An 18648-nucleotide genomic window follows, 5' to 3' on the forward strand; every position below is an offset into this window, starting at 1 on the left:
AGAGGGAGCAGCAGACTCCCCACTGAGTGGGGAGCCAGACACAGAGCTCGATCCAGGATCCTGGGATCATGACCTGAGCTGAAGGCAGACGCTTAACTGACTGAGCCACCCAGGGGTCCCTTAATGTTAGTAATTCTTTAGCGACAATGTTTCATCACAATTCAAGATTTAACTTTTAAAACATGAGAGAATTTGAAATCACTTCCATAAAATTAAAAACCAACACTGTAAACCACAGATTCTCAACAGCAATGCTATTGACATTTAGAGCAGGATAATTCTTTGTCGAAGTAGAGGAGTCTGTCCTGTGCATTATAGGATGTTTAACAGCATTCCAGCTTCTCTTCACTAGATGCCATTGGACAGCTCCATCCCAGTTCTGAACAACCAAAGTTATCTCTAAACATTGCCCAATGTCCCCTGAGTAGAAAATCATTCTCACTGGGAATCACTGCTCAGCAAATTTTCTCAAATTCTATTTAAAAATTTTACATTATATATTCAAATGTCCTCTATCTGTACAGTTAAGATATGCCTATTTATTCAGGCCCTCATTCCTTTTACTTATTCACTGTTCTCCATCTAGTTATTGTAAAGGATAAAATAGGTTTTCTGTAAGATGAAATGTTGGTGGGTGGCATTATAAAATGGACTGACTACATATCACTACTATTTTACCCTTCTTCAAAACAAGGTATAATATCATAAAACAAAAACAAGGCACAAAAACAAGAATTTGGGGAATATATGCACTTAAAATAGCAGGAGAACTTCTGTATCACCCTCACTCCTTGTGAAGTGATTTACATAGGAATCACTTTCTAAAATAAACAGGATTCTATGCATCAATTTAGAATTATTTTAAATGTTTTACCCTCCACAAAATTAAACCATGTAATCTATGTGTAAAAGTTGAAACTATTAGTAATTTATTCTCATAAATGGCCTCCTAAAAATGCCAAATAGTGTTTATAATGTTGTGTAACAGAGTATATTTTATTATGCACCAATCAACCTTGTGCTAATTAATAACAAAGAGGTTGTTCTATTAGTCTGTACTCATTACATTTTGAAGCTTTACATATCTAAGAAGACTATTATTTGTAGGTCAGTTTTTCTATGATACTCAAGCCAAAGAAAAATTTTCCTTAAAACACCCAATGAAGTGAAAGGCATATCAACTTTTCTTTTTAAGTCTTTATTTAAATCCCAGTTATTTGACATACAGTATAATATTAATGTCAGGTGTAGAAATCAGTGATTCAACAATTACACTTTTTGCTCATCACAGAAAGTGCCCTCCTTGATCCCCATCATCTATTTAACCCATCCCCCTGCCCACATCCCCTCTGGTAACCATCAGTTCATTCTGTATAGTTAAGAGTCGGCTTCTTGGTTTGCCCCACTATGTTCATTTTTGTTTGTTTGTTTCCTAAATTCCACATATGAGTGAAATCATATGGTATCTGTCTTTCTCTGATTGACTTTTCTCTAAGCATAATGCTCTCTAGCTCCATCCACATCATTGCAAATGGTAAGATTTAATTCTCTTTTTTCTGGCTGAGTAATATTCCTATATATGCGACATTTTCTTTATCCATTCATCAGTCCATGGACATCTGGGTTCTTTCCATTATTTGGCTATTGTAGATAATGTGGTGAGAAACATTGGAATGCATATATCCCTTCAAATTAGTATTTTTGTATTCTTTGGGTAAATACCTAGTAGTGCAATTGCTGGATCACAGGGTAGTTCTATTTTTAAATTTTTTAAGAACCTCCATACTGTTTTCCACAGTGGCTGCCAACAGTTTGCATTTGCACCAACAGTGCAAGACAGTTCCCCTTTCTCCACATCCTCTCCAAAGCCTCTTGTTTCTTGTGTTGATTTTAGCCCTTCTGAGAGGTGTGAAGTGATACCTCATTGCAGTTTTGATTTGCATTTCCCTGATGATGAGTGATGTTGGGCATCTTTTCATGTGTCTGTTGGTCATCTGTATGTCTTCTTTGGAAAAATGTCTATTTATGTATTCTGCCCATTTCTGTAACTGGATTATTTTTTTTTTCAGTGTTGAGTTTGTTAAATTCTTTACATATTTTGGATACTAATCCTTTATCAGATATATCATTTGCAAATATCTTCTCCCATTCTATAGGTTGCCTTTTAATTTTGTTGATTGTTTCCTTCACTGTGCAGAAGCTTTATATTTTGATGAAGCCCCAAAAGCTTACTTTTGCTTTCATTTCCCTTGCCTCAGGAGACATATCTAGTAAGAAGTTGCTATGGCCAATGTCAACTCGCCAGATTACTGCCTGTGTTGTCTTCTAGGGTTTTTATGTTTTTTTTGTCTCACATTTAGGTCTTTCATTCATTTTGAATTTATTTTTGTGTATGGTGTCAGAAAGTGGTCCAGTTTCATTCTTTTGCATGTTGCTGTCCAGATTTTCCTACACCATTAGTTGAAGTGACTGTATTTTTCCCACTAGATATTCTTTCCTGCTTTGTTGAAGATTAATTGACCATATAATTATGGGTTCATTTCTGGGTTTTGTACTCTGTTCTATTTATCTATGTGTCTATTTTTGTGCCAATACCATACTATCTCGATCACTACAGTTTTGTAATATAACTTGAAGTCTGAATTTCTGATGCTTCCAGCTTTGCTTTTCTTTTTTCAAGGTTGATTTGGCTATTTGGGGTCTTTGTGGTTCCATACAAATTATAGGGTTGTTTGTTCTAGCTCTGTGAAAAATGTTGGTGTTATTTTGATAAGGATTGCATTAAATGTGTACATTGATTTGGGTATTATAGACAGTTTATCATTTGTTCTTCCAATCCATTAGCATGGAATGCTTTTCCATTTCTTTGTATCCTCTTCAATTTCTTTCATTAGTGTTTCACTATTTTCAGAGTACAGATCTTTTACCTGTTTCAATAGGTTTATTCCTAAGTATCTTATTTTTGGTGCATTTTTTTAAAGAGTTTATTTATTTGACAGAGAGAGACACAGCAAGAGAGGGAACACAAGCAGGGAGAGTGGGAGAGGGAGAGGGAGAAGCAGGCTTCCCTCTGAGCAGGGAACCCGATGTGGGGCTCGATCCCAGGACCCTGGGATCATGACCTGAGCCGAAGGCAGATGCTTAACCATCTGAGCCACCCAGGCGCCCCTTTTTGGTGCATTTGTAAATGGAATGGTTTTCTTAATTTTTCTTTCTCCTGATTCCTTATCATTTTATAGAAATGCAACAGATTTCTATACATTGATATTGTATCTGCAACTTTACTCAATTCCTTTATCTGTTCTAGCAGTTTTTTGGTGTAGTCTTTTGGGGTCTGTTTGTTTGAGTCCTAGAAAAACATTGTAGCTTTTTATTTTTTTAAATTATGTTCAATTAGCCAACATATAATATAGAGTATCATGTCATCTGCAAATAGTAAAAGTTTGACTTCTTCCTTGCCAATTTGGATGTCTTTTATTTCTTTGTGCACTGGTGGTATTTTCATAGGGATTGCATTAAATTTATATATTGCTTTGGGTAGTATAGACATTTTGATGATGCTTGTTCTTCGATTCCATAAACATGGAATGTTTTCCCATTTCTTTGTGTCATCTTCAATTTCTTTCATCAGTATTTTATAGTTTTCAGAATATAGATCTTTTACCTCTTTGGTTAGGTTTATTCCTAGGTATCTTATTGTTTTTGGTGCAATTGTAAGTGGGACTGATTCCTTGATTTCCTTTTCTGCTGCTTCATTATTAGTGTATAGAAATGCAACAGATTTCTAAATGTTGATTTTATATCCTGCGACTCTGCTGAATTCATATGTCCATTCTAGCAATTTTTTGATAGTCTTTTGGGTTTTCTAAATAGAGGATCATATCATCTACAAATAGTGAAACTTTGACTTCTTCCTTGCCAATTTGGATGCCTCTTATTTATTTTTATTGTTTGATTCCTGAGGCTAAGACTTACAGTACTATGTTAAAACAAATAGTAAGAGTGTATATCCCTTTTTTATTCCTGACCATAGAGGAAAATTTCTCAGTTTTTCCCCACTGAGAATGATAATAGCTGTAGTTTTTTGTATATGGCCTTTATGATGTTAAGGTATGTTCCACCTATCCCTACTTTGTTGAAGGTTTTTTTTTTTTTTTTAATCAAGAATGGATGCTGTATTTTGTCAAACACTTTTTTTTTTTGCATCTATTGAGAGGATCATATGGTTCTTATCCTTTCTTTTATTAATGTGGTTTATCACATTGATTACTTTGCAAATATTGAACCAACTCTGCAGTTCAGGAGCAAATCCCACTTTATTGTGGTGAATAATCTTATCAATGTATGTAGGATCGATTTGTTTGTAACTTGTTGAGAATTTTTGCATCCTTGTTCATCTGGGATATTGGTCTGTAATTCTCTTTTTTAGTGGGGTGTTTGTCTGGTTTTGGAATCAAGGTAATGCTGGCCTCATAGAATGAGTTTGAAAGTTTTTCTTCCATTTTTGGGGGGGAACATTTTAGAAGAATAATCGTTAACTCTTCTTTAAATGTGTGGTAGTGGGGTGCCTGGGTGGCTCAGTTGGTTAAGCATCTGAGTCCTGTTTCAGCTGAAGTCATGATCTCAGGGTTGTGGGATCAAGCCCCATGTTGGACTCCATGCTCAGGAAGGAGTCTTTTTGAGATTCTTCTCTCTCTCTCCCTCTGCCCCCCCCCCACAGTTTCTCTCTCTCTAAAATAAATAAATCTTAATAAATAAATAAATGTCTGGTAGAATTCCCTGGGAAGATATCTGGTGATGGACTTTTATTGGGAGATTTTTGATTACTGATTCAACTTCCTTGCTGGTTATGGATCTATTAAAATTTTGTAATTGTTCCTGTTTCAGTTTTGGTAGTTTGTAGGTTTCTAGGAATTTGTTCATTTCTTCCAGATTGCCCAGTTTGTTGGCATATAATTTTTCATAATATTCTCCTATAATTGTTTGTATTTCTGTAGTGTTGGTTGTGAATTTTCCCCTTTCATTTTTGATATTTGTATTTATTTTTATTTTTTTAAAGATTTTATGTATTTATTTGAGAGAGTGAGTGAGAGAGAGCACAAGCAGGGTGAAGGAGCAGGGGGAGAGAGAGAAGTAGAAACCCTGCTGAGTAAGGAGCCCAAAGTGTGGCTCGATTCCAGAATCCTGGGATCATGACCTGAGCCAAAGGCAGACACTTAACCTACTGAGCCACCAAGGTGCCCCCATTTGTGATATTTTTAAAATTTGAGTCCTTTCTCATTTCTTTTTGATAAGTCTGGCCAGAGGTTGATCAGTTTTATTAATTCTTTCAGTGAACCAGCTCTTACTTTTGTTGATCTGTTATACTGTTTTTTTTGTTGTTGTTTCTATATCATTTATTTCTGCTTTTATGTTTTCCCTTATTCTGCTGGCTTTAGGCTTTATTTGCTGTTCCTTTTCCTGCTCTTTAAGTTGTTAGGTTAAGTTGTGTATTTGAGATTTTTCTTGCTTCTTGGGGTAGACCTGTATTGCTATATACTTCCCTCTTATGACTGCCTTTTCTGCATCTCGAAGTTTTTAGACATTGTGTTTTCATTTTCTTTGCTTATAATATATATATTTTATATATAATTATATATATAATTAATAATATATATCATTTTATTTGCTCTTATGTGTTTTTTTTTTTTTTTTACATTTTCTTCTTTAATTTCCTGGTTAACCCATTCACTCTTTAGTAGGATGTTCTTTAATCTCCATGTATTTGAAGTCTTTCCAAACTTTTTCTTGTGGTTGAGATTCATAGCTTTGTGGTCAGAAAATATGGATGACATTATCTTAATCTTTTTTATACTTCTTGAGGACTAATTTATGCTTTAGTATGTGACCTATTATGGAGAATGCTCCATGTGCACTTGAAAAGAATATGCATCCTGCTGCTTTAGAATGAAATGTATACATCTGTTAAGGCCATCTGGTCCAGTGTGCCATTCAAAGCCATTGTTTTCTTGTAGCATTTCCTCTTAGATAATCTGTCAATTGATGTAAGTGTGGTATTAAAGTCCCCTGTTTTATTGTATTATCAATGAGTTTCTTTATATTTGTTATAAATTATTTTTTATATTTGGGTGCTCCCACATTGGGTGCATACATATTTACAATTGTTACATATTCTTGTTGGATAGTCCCCTTTATTATGATATAGTGCCCTTCTTCATCTCTTGTTACAGTTTTTGGTTTAAAATCTCATTTTTCTGATATGGGCATTGCTACTTCAGCTTTCTTTTGATGTTCATTGGCATGATAAACATTTCTCCATCCCCTCATTTGCAATCTGCAGGTGTCTTTAGGTCTGAAATGAGTGTCTTGTGGGCAGCATTTAGATGGATCTTTTTTTTTTTTAATCCATCCTGTCACCCTATGTCATTTGATTGGAGCATTTAGTCCATTTACATTCAGAATAATTATTAGCAAATATGTATTTATTGCAATTTTATTACTGTTTTGTTGGTTCTTGAGATTTTCTCTGTTCCTTCCTAGTCTTTGTCACTTCTGGTTTTTCCTTGTCCCTCAAAGAGTCCCCTTTAATATATCTTGCAGGGGTTGTTTAGTGGTTATGGAATCCTTTAGTTTTTGTTTGTCTGGGAAACTCTTTATCTCTCCTTCTATTCTGAATGATAACCATGCTGGCTAGAATATTCTGGGCTACTGATCTTTCCCATTCAGCACATTGAATATATCATGTCATTCTCTTCTATCTTGCCAAGTTTCTGTGGAGAGATCTGCCACTAGGTTTATGGGTCTTCCCTTGTAAGTTAGGGACTTCTTTTCTCTTGCTGCTTCTAGGATTTATTTTTCCTTACCACTATATTTATCAAATTTAACTAAAATATGTCTTGGTGTTGGCCTACTTTTGTTGATTTTGGTGGGAGTTCTCTGTGCCTCCTGGATCTGGATGTCTGTTTCCTTCCCCAGATTAGGAAAGTTTTCTGTTATTTCCTCAAATAAATTTTCTGTCCCCTTTTTCTCTCTCTTCTTCTGAGACTCCTATAATGTGAATGTTATTACATTTGATGGAGTCACTGAGTTCCCTAAACTTATTCTCATGTTACATAATTTTTCTCTCTTTTGTTCATCTTCATTATTTTCCACTATCACTTATTTCCCCCTTGCTTCTCCCATACTCTTATTCATTGCATCAAGTCCTTTTCAAATTTCAATGTATTTTTCATTTCTGACTGATTTTTTTTAACTCTTTTATCTCTGTGGTAAGGGCCTCCCTGAAGTCTTCCATTCTTTTCTCAAGCCCAGCTAGTATCCTTTTGATGGTTGTTTTAAATTCTCCATCAGTTGGAGCACCTGGGTGGCTCAGTTGGTTAAGCATCTGACTCTTGATTTTGGCTCAGGTCATGATCTCAGGGTCATGAGATGGAGCCCCACATTGGGCTCCACACTCAGTGTAGAGCCTGCTTAAGAGTGTCTCTCTCCCTCTCCCTCTGCTCTAACCCCCGTCTTGTGCATTCTTTTTCTCAAAAAAACAAAAATCTCCATCAGGTATATTACTTATCTCTGTTTCACTTAGGTCTCTGTCCATGACTTTGTCTTGTTCTTTCACTTGGGATGAATCCCTCCATCTTGGCATTTTGTCTAAGTCTCTGTTTTCTTCTCTGTGTTAGAAAATCTCCTTATGTTTCCTACTCCCGAGAGTATTGATTTTATGAAGAGGTCATATACTGTTAGGGCCTGGCACTTCAGGAAGTTCTCTGTTGTGTGCTGCTTTCACTCTGTTGTTGTTTTGGCTGCTGTATCTTCAGGCCAGTCATCTGCAGAGTCTCTCCTTGTGTACAGTGGGCAGTGCTTGGTCCTTGGCCAGAATGTGGCAAATTTTAACCAGGTGTGCTCTGATCTGCTTTTCAAATGAGACCTGATACTATTTCTGGTAGAACTGAGGCCTTGCAATTCTCTCTAGTCAGGAGACATGGTGTCGGCAGGGTTTTCTGTTGGTCTTCTAGGGAAGAGCCCATTGCACTGAGACTGAAGCATCCTTGACTGAGAAGGGCAGTACTGCCAGAGCACACATGTATGGGTCTTGGTGTAAGCAGATTAGACATCCAGTGCTGGCTCTATGCTGTTTACCTTAGGTGGTTCTGTGTTCGTGCAGAGGGGCTGAGGAGGGAATTGTTGTCAATCAACTCCTTTGTCCCTAGATAGGAGTCTCCATGAATGTTGTCTCTCAGGGAATCTGAGAAGAGCAAATAATATCCCGCATGTGTGTCCCAGGCATTTTTTAGGTCACTGTTCCACATGGTTTGCCTCCAGGTTGTTTGCCTGCCTTCTTTCCAGGAACAGCACAATGCCCTCCAGTGCTCTATCCCAGCCAAGCTGCTGAGTTTTAAAACTTCAGGCTTTAGGTATGCAGTGTGGGCATAGGCCTGAGCTATTCTTCTGGAGGAGGGTCTTGCAGTGTGGGGACTGAGGCAGGCTTGACCAGGAAGGGCAGACACACCAGAGCACATAAGTGTGGGACTTGGTGTAAGTGGGTTAGGTAGCCAGTATTGTGGTTGAGCTGAGCTGCTTTCTGTAGGTGGCTCTGCATTTATGCTGAGGGGCAAGGGAGGGAAATGGCACCAGCTGTCTCTTCTGTCCCAAGAGAGGAGTCTTTGTCAACACTACCTCTCAGGAATGCACTCCATCAAGAAAGAATCATCTCCCCCATGTGTGCCCCAGAGATTCTTCCAATTGCTGTTACCATGTTGCCTGACCATGGCTTGCTTGCTGCCTTCTCTCCAGGAGTAGGGTAGCACCCTCAGGGCTCTATTCCAGTCTTGCCTGCTGACCTTTAAAACTCTAGTCTTTAAGCCCTGCAGTTGCAAAAACTCACTAAAATCTGCCCCTCTCACTTCCCCAAACAATTGCTTTGAGGAAATGTTCTCCTTGTGCTTCACCCCCCACCCCGACATGACATATGCTCCTCTCTGTCTCTGTGACCACAGCTCCCTCCTTTCCACAGGACCTGCCATCTATTTCTCCCTTAAACCAAGTCTCTGCACTTCCTACTTCTTTGATGTGGCTTCTTCTCTCCTTTTAGTTGTGGAGTTTGTTCTGTCAGTCTTCAGGTTGATTTCTGGGGTATTTAGAATGATTTTATAGTTATTGAGTTGTGTTTGAGGGATAACACTAGCCTAGAGTCCTCCTACTATGCTGCCATCTTAGTTCCCCTTATCCATAACAACTTTTCATAAGCAACCTAACCAGTAAACATTAACATTCCTAATTTAGTGTTACCTGATTCGATGTATAAAGAACTCCATATTTGAGAGTAAGTAATATAGTTTCACATAAACTATAGAAACATAATTTGAAGATTGTTCAGAAATACTGGTTCTAACATATATAGAAAATAAACGTTAAATTTAATTTGGAACAATGTAAATAATATTTTTTAGTAACATGCTATCATTAAGCTTTTTCCTATTTATTATTTATTTGTCATAATGTAAATTGTCACAGCAGGGAATAAATTTCCAGATGGTCTCTTCCATCTAGCTGTTAAAATGAGTTAGACTGACCAAAACCACTTTGTTACTTTTATTATCCAAGTAGTTGAATATTATTGACCTTCCAGTATCCCATTCAATTCTTGGTGATCTTCTATCAGCTGAATCTCTAGTTAAGCTGAATAATAGCCCAAATTTTGATTAATTTATAACATCACATTGACAGGTAAGAGAAAGAAGACCCTTAGAAAGTAAATAAAGTACCATCTGGTAAATTCTGATTAGAGTGAGGAGAACAACTAGAGATGGGAATGGGACCAGTAAGCACCTAAAATAAGAAGGTCTGAAAAGAGTTCAGGATACATGCAGAAGGTTGTGCTGAAAACTACAGATGAACTTCACTCATAGTATAATTTTTGCTGGTCAGTTCAATAACCAGGTCAGAATGTCTCACAATTCCCCAAATGATCAAATGATTAAAACTTAATTGTATTTTAGAATGTGATACAAAGAGTGTTCTACTAAGGCTCTTCAGTGTAGCATACCTCCTTCTCCTTTTAAACATGAACACAAATATTTTTGTGTCTATATATGCAGGCATTCACTACTTACATATTTATACATTCCTTCACCCTCTGTTCATCTGTTGGTTCATCCAACTATGCAACTACCCTTTTGTCTATTCTAATTCATTTGTTTATAGAAATACAGAGCCACTTGGGGAAGGGGGAAGAAGAGTTCAGGTGCCCTAGGGAGGATATGATGGTGGGGTGGGAGTAGAGGTATAAAGGAATTTATTTCCTAAGATCATGCTATGAACTGAACTGTATCTCCTCTAAATTCATGTATTGAAGTTCTAACCCCCAATAACACTATATTTGGAGATAGGGCTTTTCGGAGGTAATTAAGTTTAAATGAGGTCAAAGAATAGAGTCTTAATCTCATAAGGTTGGTGGCCTTATAAGAAGAGGAAGATATATATATATATATATATATATATATATATATATATATATATATATATATATTTCTCCTTCTCCTACCCCCAACTTTTCCCCTTCCTCTCCCCCACAACCTGTCTCTCTAGCTCGCTCTACCTATCCCTCTCCCTTTTTCTCTCTCCCGTGTAAGGACACAGTGACCCATCTGCAAGCTAGGAAAAGAGCTCTCACCAGAACCCAACCAACGCTGATCTCAGATTTCCAGCTTCCAGAACTGTGAGAAAAGAAATTTCTGTTGTTTAAGCCACTCAGTCTATCGTACTTTGTCATGGCAAGCTGAGCTAATACAGACTGGGACTCAAATGGTAATTCTTTTAGAGTCACAATCTCAAGTTGACTTTTTCTCTGCCTGAAATTGCAATCTGTGGGGCTACATTACCCATTTTATCAATACATCCCACTGTTTTCTTCTATTCAGAAGTGGAGACCAAGTCATCCACTGTTTATTTTACCTATATCTTTTCATGACCCTCCCTTTGCCTTACATAGAAAGATATTGATGATGAAGAAGTGTAACTAATTTCCTGTATTTTAACTCCTCACTGAATTAGCTTATGTAATTCAAGTTTCATTACACCCAGGTTTTGTATATACAAACCAGAGAAAATAAGTTATATAATGGAAATTCCGACAGATATTTAACTATGGAACCATGAGTTCTGACACTATTATTATAGTTAAAGAGGTATTAAACATTTCACTTATGAAGTGTCAAGCAACGAGCTGCATGAATCAGATTACTGCTTATGCACATTACTGGTAATCAGTTCTGCTGAAAACAAAGCCAAATGACAGTAAGCTTCTTAGTTAAGGAGGCCAAATATGACAAGAGACTTTTATTTAGTAAAAATAAGATATGCACTATCTCTCATCCCTTGTATCTATCTGGAAGATTAAAAGGACAGAGTGAAAAATGTCTTGTTGATTACACAGCTTTTGGTTTTGATTTGCTGAGAAAGAAATTAATATACACAGTTCTTTCATAAATCTAATATTTTTATCTTTGTGACTTTGCTTATAGCATGTACTAAAACAGTAATAAAATAAAACAAGCATTTCTCCAGAAGAATAGGCCCATGCCTGTTTGCTCAGCACTATATTCTTTAGTTGGAAAAACCTAAATTCAAATCGAGATTCTTATATATTTTTAAAGATTTTATTTATTTATTTGAGAGAGAGAGAATGAGAGAGAGCACATGAGAGGGGGGAGGGTCAGAGGGAGAAGCGATGTGGGACTCGATCCAGGGACTCCAGGATCATGACCTGAGCCGAAAGCAGTCGCTTAACCAACTGAGCCACCCAGGCGCCCGAGATTCTTATATTTAAGAGCTATGTGAAAATGAGTAAATTATCAACTTTTGCACCTCAGCTTTCTGGTTTGTAAAATGGGGATATTATCCCCCTCACAGAGATCCTGTAACAATATGGGCAAAACATGGTAACAGGCATAAAGAAGTGACCCAATGTTGATTCTGTTGTTCTGTTCTGTTAGATAATTTTATGTTTTTTTATGTCCTGCTGCAAAGCCAACTCAATTATCAAATGAGCTATGAGATATTTGTGGCCCAACCTTCAAGATCCCTGATTCAAACTGGATGTGCCAATGCCCAGGGATTAGAGCCCCAGACATCCCCAGTTCTAAGAAGCACTGATAGGGTAGTCATAGCCTGCACTCTGAATGGATTGAATTATAAAGCATCCCTGGCAAAGAATGGGTAGAGGAAATTGGCACAAGGGTGACTCTATGTGGCGAGTACAATATACTGTAGATATAAGGTTTTGATGAGGGGGTAAGCTGCCTTGGCCATCCATTTTTTTTTCCTTGCACAAAACACTACATTTTCTAAATAATTCCTAGGACCTGAACAATTGATAACATTATATAAAATTGCTCACCTCAACAGAGAAAAGGTCTTGTCCATTGTGCTTAACTGTGGGCAACCCTCTTGTTCTCTATTCCTCAAGAAAGTGGCAATGTGGCCTTGAATCTCTGCTTAAAACTGAAAGTTTGTGATGGTTACTTTTTGTTTCATTTTGAAGTGTAATTGACAATGCTGTACTAGTTTCAGGTGTACAACATATTGTTTAGACAATTTTGTACATTACTCAATGTTCAACACAATAAGCATGGTCACTATCTGTCACCATATATTATGACATATTATTGACTATATTCTTTATGCTGTACTTTCCATCTCCATGATTTTTTATATAACTGGAAGTTTGTACCTCATAAACCCCTCAATACCATAAAAGCAATCTGATTTAAAAATGGGCAGAAAACCTGAATAAATATTTTTTTTCAAAGAAGACATACAGATGATAAACAGCCACATGGAAAGATGCTCAGTATCAGTCATCATCAGGGAAATACAAATAACCACAATGATATATCATCTCACACTAGTCAGAATGGCTAGTATCAAAAAGACAAGAAATAACAAGTGTTGGCAAGGATGTGAAGAAAAGGGAACATTTGTGCACTGTCAGTAGAAATGTAAATTGGTGCAACCACTGTGGAAAATAATACGGAGTTTCCTCAAAAAATTAAAAATAAAAATACCATATGATCCAGTAATTCCACTACTGGGGATTTGCCAGACAAAAATATGGAAATACTAACTTGAAAAGTTATATGCATGCCTATGTTTATTGCAGCATTATTTACAATAGCTAAGATATGCAAGCAACAACATAGGGGCGCCTAGGTGGCTCAGATGGTTAAGCGTCTGCCTTCAGCTCAGGTCATGATCCCAGGGTCCTGGGATTGAGCCCCACATCGGGCTCCTGGCTCAGCCGGGAGTCTGCCTCTCCCTCTCCCTCTGCCTCTCCCACTGCTCATGCTCTCTCTCTCTCTATCTCTGTGTCTCAAATGAATAAATAAAATCTTTAAAAAAAAAAAAAAGATATGCAAGCAACACAAGTGTCCATCAATAGATAAATGAGCTAAGAAGATGTTATACACAAAGACACACAAAATTGAATATTAGTCAGTCATAAAAAAGAATGACATCTTGCCATTTGTGAACACATGGATGGATCTAAAGGGTATTATGCTAATTTATTTATTTTTATTTTTTTATTTGTTCATATTGCCTTTTATTTTTTTATTTTTTTATTATGTTATGTTAATCACCATACATCATTAGTTTTTGATGTAGTGTTCCATGATTCATTGTTTGCGTATAACACCCAGTGCTCGATTCAGTACGTGCCCTCTTTAATACCCATCACCAGGCTAACCTATCCTCCCATTCCCCTCCCCTCTAGAACCCTCAGTTTGTTTTTCAGAGTCCATAGTCTCTTGGTATTATGTTAATTTAAATAAGTTAGACAGAGAAAGGCAAATCTAAAAAAAAAACACAACAAAACAGTGACACCCGGGTGGCTCAGTCAGTTAAGCGTCTGCCTTCAGTTCAGGTCATGATCTTGGAATCCCAGGATTGAGCCCTGCATTGGGCTCCATGCTCAGTGGGCAGTCTGCTTCTCCCTCTCTTTTCTGCCCATCCCCCCCACTCCTGTGCTTGCTCTCTCTCTCAAATAAATAAATAATTTTAAAAATAAATAAATAATAAATAAAATAAATTAAATTAAAAAAAAACCAAATAGACAAAAAAAACAGACTCTTTAAATATAAAGAACAAACTGGTGGTTGCCAGAGAAGAGGTGGGTGAGCAAAATAGATGTGGTAGTTATTTTTATGTGTTAAATTGGTTAGGTCAGGGTACCCACATATTTGACCAAACACCAGTCTAGATATTGGGGTGAAGATATTTTTTAGATAAGTTTAAAATTTAAATCAGTGGACTCTGTGTAAAGCAAATTATTCTACATAATGTGGGTGGGCTCATCCAATTAGTTCAAGGCCTTAACAAAAGAAGACTGAGGTCCCTCAAAAAGCAAGGAATTCTGCTTCCAGATTGCTTTCAACATCAACACGCCACCCTGTATCACCAGCCTTTAAGCCTGCCCTGCAGAATTTGGATTTCCCAGGCCCCTCAATTACATGAGCCAATTCCTTAAAATAAATCTCTGCCTCACCTTCTTTCACTGTCTCTCTCTTCACCCCTTTCTCTCCTTCTTTCCCTCTCCCTCTTCCTCTGTCTCTTTCTATAAATAGATAAGTAGGTAGGCAGATAGATAGATAGATGATAGATAATAGATAGATAGGTGGATAGATATAGATATACACATGTCTTATCTACATCCTATTTTGTTGTTGTTGTCACTCTGTTCTCTGGAAAGCCCTAATAGAAAGTTCAAGAGTTAAATAGAGAAACTTTACTATTGAAGGGCCAACAAACCCATCCAGGTAATATCTGATCATTTCTTCATCTTACCTCTGGTAGAAACTAAAGAGAATCTACTGAAAAATTTTTGACTGATATCTACCTTGGTTGTGAACCTTTCACTCACTAACTCCTGGAAAAGAGGAGTCTCCCAATATTGTCCTAAAATTTAGAATAAAAAGTTACTATTTTAATAAATGTTTATTGAATAAAAATCATTTTTCTGACATTTTTTAAATTTGAAACTTGCAATTCGTAAGTGATGTGAAGGTAAAAGTCTCAAGGATTTCATGTCATATGAGGATATTAATTTTAAAAACCGACCTTGATTTTTTCAAATAGCCTTTGTTTGAAAGAAAAAAGGAAAGGTAAAGTACCATCTGTAAGGTAACATAAAGTTTGTGTCACCATTTTTCTCCATTTAGCCATAAAAAATCTTAACAATACCTCAGTATTCTCAGTCATTCTAATAACATCCTTACAGTAGGCACAGAGAGGATAAGTAATTATCTTTACAAGTTAGAGGAGAACCAGGAAATTATATTTCTGGCTTCCAGCCCAGTAGACCTGAACACCTCTCCAGAAAAACCTTATCTCATTCAGAGGTGCTCATTCACATTCAGAATTTAAAAGGAATCTTTATATCCTCAAAAGAGTACATTAGATTTTATAGCTTTAGCTAAAAATGTGAATTAAAAATGTATAAATGTATTTCAGCAATTAGTTTTTTTTCTAATTAAAACTATTAATTTATCCTTCTCAGTATAAAGATTGGAGAGCATGTTATTCTGTTATTTTCCTCACTTTGGAACTTATCTTGCATCAGGCCTTGAATATCATTAATTTTAATCCTTTTATAAAGATTTGTTTGCAATATGTAAAAATTGATGGCCATAACACAGAGCAGCCCAGTAGGAATTATTTTAAAAAATCAAAGAAGTATGTAGGGAACAAGGACAGGCCACTCCAAAATGTACAACTTTGGCCTATTGATTATTCTAAATAAAAGTTACATAAAAGATAGACAATGCAAAAAAACAAAAAACAAACAAACAAAAACACTCTGACTCCCCCTTTTTGTCTCCGGAAAGCAAGAAATAAATCTCCCATATAAAAGGTACCCTCTCCATACCAGAAAGTAAAGAGACATCCTTATCACTAGAGATGGGAAATTTAGAGCAGAGAAGGCTGTATAAAAAACCTTAATTACTTTTTACCAATTTATTACTCCAGGTCAAATTCTGTTTAGAATTCCTTACTAATTGAAGCTCCCAGAGTTTTCATTTTCCTGTCAATTCCTCACAGATTTATTCTCTTTGCCTAAAAAGTATAAAAATTACCTGCTATGGTCATTTATATGGGTCTCGGTTTCATTATTGGGCCTCTGTGCACATATAATTAGACTTTGTATTTTTTTTCTCCTCTTAATCTGCCTCATGTCAATTTAACTCTTAAACCAGCTAGAAGATTTTGAAGGGTAGAACTAAAATTTATCTTTTTCCCTACAGGTATTTCTCATTAGGCCATGATATTGTAAGTGTGGCATTACAAAAACACATGAAACCTGATATTATTTTTTTTTTAAGATTTTATTTATTCATTTGAGAGAGAATGAGATAGAGAGAGCATGAGAAGGGGGAGGGTCAGAGGGAGAAGCAGACTCCCTGCCGAGCAGGGAGCCCGATGCGGGACTCGATCCTGGGACTCCAGGATCATGACCTGAGCTGAAGGCAGTCGCTTAACCAACTGAGCCACCCAGGCGCCCGAAACCTGATATTATTAAAAAATATTTTCCAAATTTGTTTTTTTTTAAGATTTTATTTATTTATTTGACAGAGAGCACAGCAGGGGGAGCAGCAGGCAGAGGGAGAGGAAAAAGCAGGCTTTTTGCTGAGTGGGGAGCCTGATGTGGGGCTCGATTCCAGGACCCTGGGATCATGACCTGAGCTGAAGGCAGACACTTAACTGACTGAGCCATCCAGGCGCCCCTCCAAATTTGTCTTAAGGAACATATTTAGAAGAGAGGGGAAGGAACCAACCCAAGTTTATATAAATCTTAAGGACTATGAAAACAATTTTATTGATCTGAAACTCTTGTCATGTACTTTTGACTTTAAAGGCTCACTGCCATTTTCCAATAAAAACAGCCTGAAAACATTCCATCTTTCTAACCTATGATGGATGAGCTTTAATTAAAAGTAACTAAAAGAAGAAAAGCCACTAATGCATTTTATACAGTCACTGATCAGTAATTGATATGCAATATTTCATTTTCTTGAGGACATTAAGAGATGTTGTGTACCTAAAAACAAAAGCTTGCATGACAGTACATCTATCATTATATGCATCTTAAAAGCAAGAAGGACATAAATTCATTTCTGCCTGTTAAGGTCTAATTATTTGTAAAATCACTATTTGGCCCTTTAACAAATTGATACAGTGAAGTTAATGATCCTTAACATATTAAAATTTGCAGTGTGTTTTTACTTACTGAATTCCTAAACCTTAGTAAATATTTAATGGTGTGGATGACATCATATGGATGATATTTAAGTAACTTAAATTTCTCTGCCAAGTAATAGTAGTGCCACTACTATTATTCATACATGCATGTGTTTATACAACTCTTAATGAAAAGGTCAGTGTTCATTTTTCATTACATTGCTAACCCTTATTGATAATATAATTTCATGGATAATCACAGTATAAACTCTAAATGAGGGTATTATCTTGGCATAGAAAATAACCAGGAATAAAAGATTTTTAAATATTATGAAGTAGATTTTTAAATTTTTAAATTCATTTTGAGACAATATGAATTTTAAAAAGACAATAGAGCTAAATCTAAAATTAAAATACACAAAGTTTCTGTACACATTTGGCTTAAATGCAGAAGGTATAACATCTTACCACATGTATTTACTGGGTTTTGGGGTTCAAAAACTCAAAGCTCAGCATTTGTACAACTGATCAGAAAATGTCTGATCTTAACAAATGTCCAAGAATTTAAGTGTGAATAATCTGCTCAACCATATATAATAGATATATTTGAATACAGTTCCAAAGTTTTAGACTGTGCCAAGTATATTAATAGTGTTAATGAACTCTAGATTTTCTTAGAACCTTAGATTTCTTTCAGAATCTGTGGTACTATTGTTTCAGGTCCCACAGAGGTTTAGTTTGAAATCTATAGTGATGGATCACATAGAGAGACAAGCAAATTTTATCCCCTATTACAAGAAGGCAATGTGGAGTAGAAACAAAGAATGAGTGCCAGGCTGCATATGTTCAAATCCTAGTTTTGACACTTACCAGTTTATACAAGTTAATATTCCTGTATCTCAGTTTCTTTATATGTAAAATGGCAATGAAAGTACCAATTTCATAAGGTTATATAGACCCAATGAAGTAACACAATCAAGTTGCTCAATAAATGTTTGCTTTATTTTACTGCTCTGCTCTACAGACAATTTGCAAATATTCTTTTACATAAACCTATTAGAATAAAACAAAATAAGATACAAGAAGACCTATATGGTGAAAAAAAATATTTTGTCACATGTAAATTATTTTTGGGAGCAACCAAAAAAGGACATAATACCCTTTTACAGTTTAAAGAATTATTAAAAAATTAGGGAATTATTGTTGATTTCCTAAATTTGGGTCCAAGGTCCATTCTCCATTGATACATATGTACAAGAATTCCCCAAACAGGATGAACAGTGAGTAATTTGGAGAATTCATCTCAATTCTTTTTAATAACCCCTAATTCTTACTAATTTTTATATGTAAAAAATTAACAGTACATCAGCAAACTTTCATCAGTCAATTCAAGACAGAACAGTAATAGAGTGCTCTTTC

Source organism: Mirounga angustirostris, unplaced genomic scaffold, assembly GCF_029215605.1.
Source record: "Mirounga angustirostris isolate CCGP_5_RB_7025 unplaced genomic scaffold, mMirAng1.0.hap1 SCAF_11, whole genome shotgun sequence".
Taxonomy (NCBI): Eukaryota; Metazoa; Chordata; class Mammalia; order Carnivora; family Phocidae; genus Mirounga; species Mirounga angustirostris.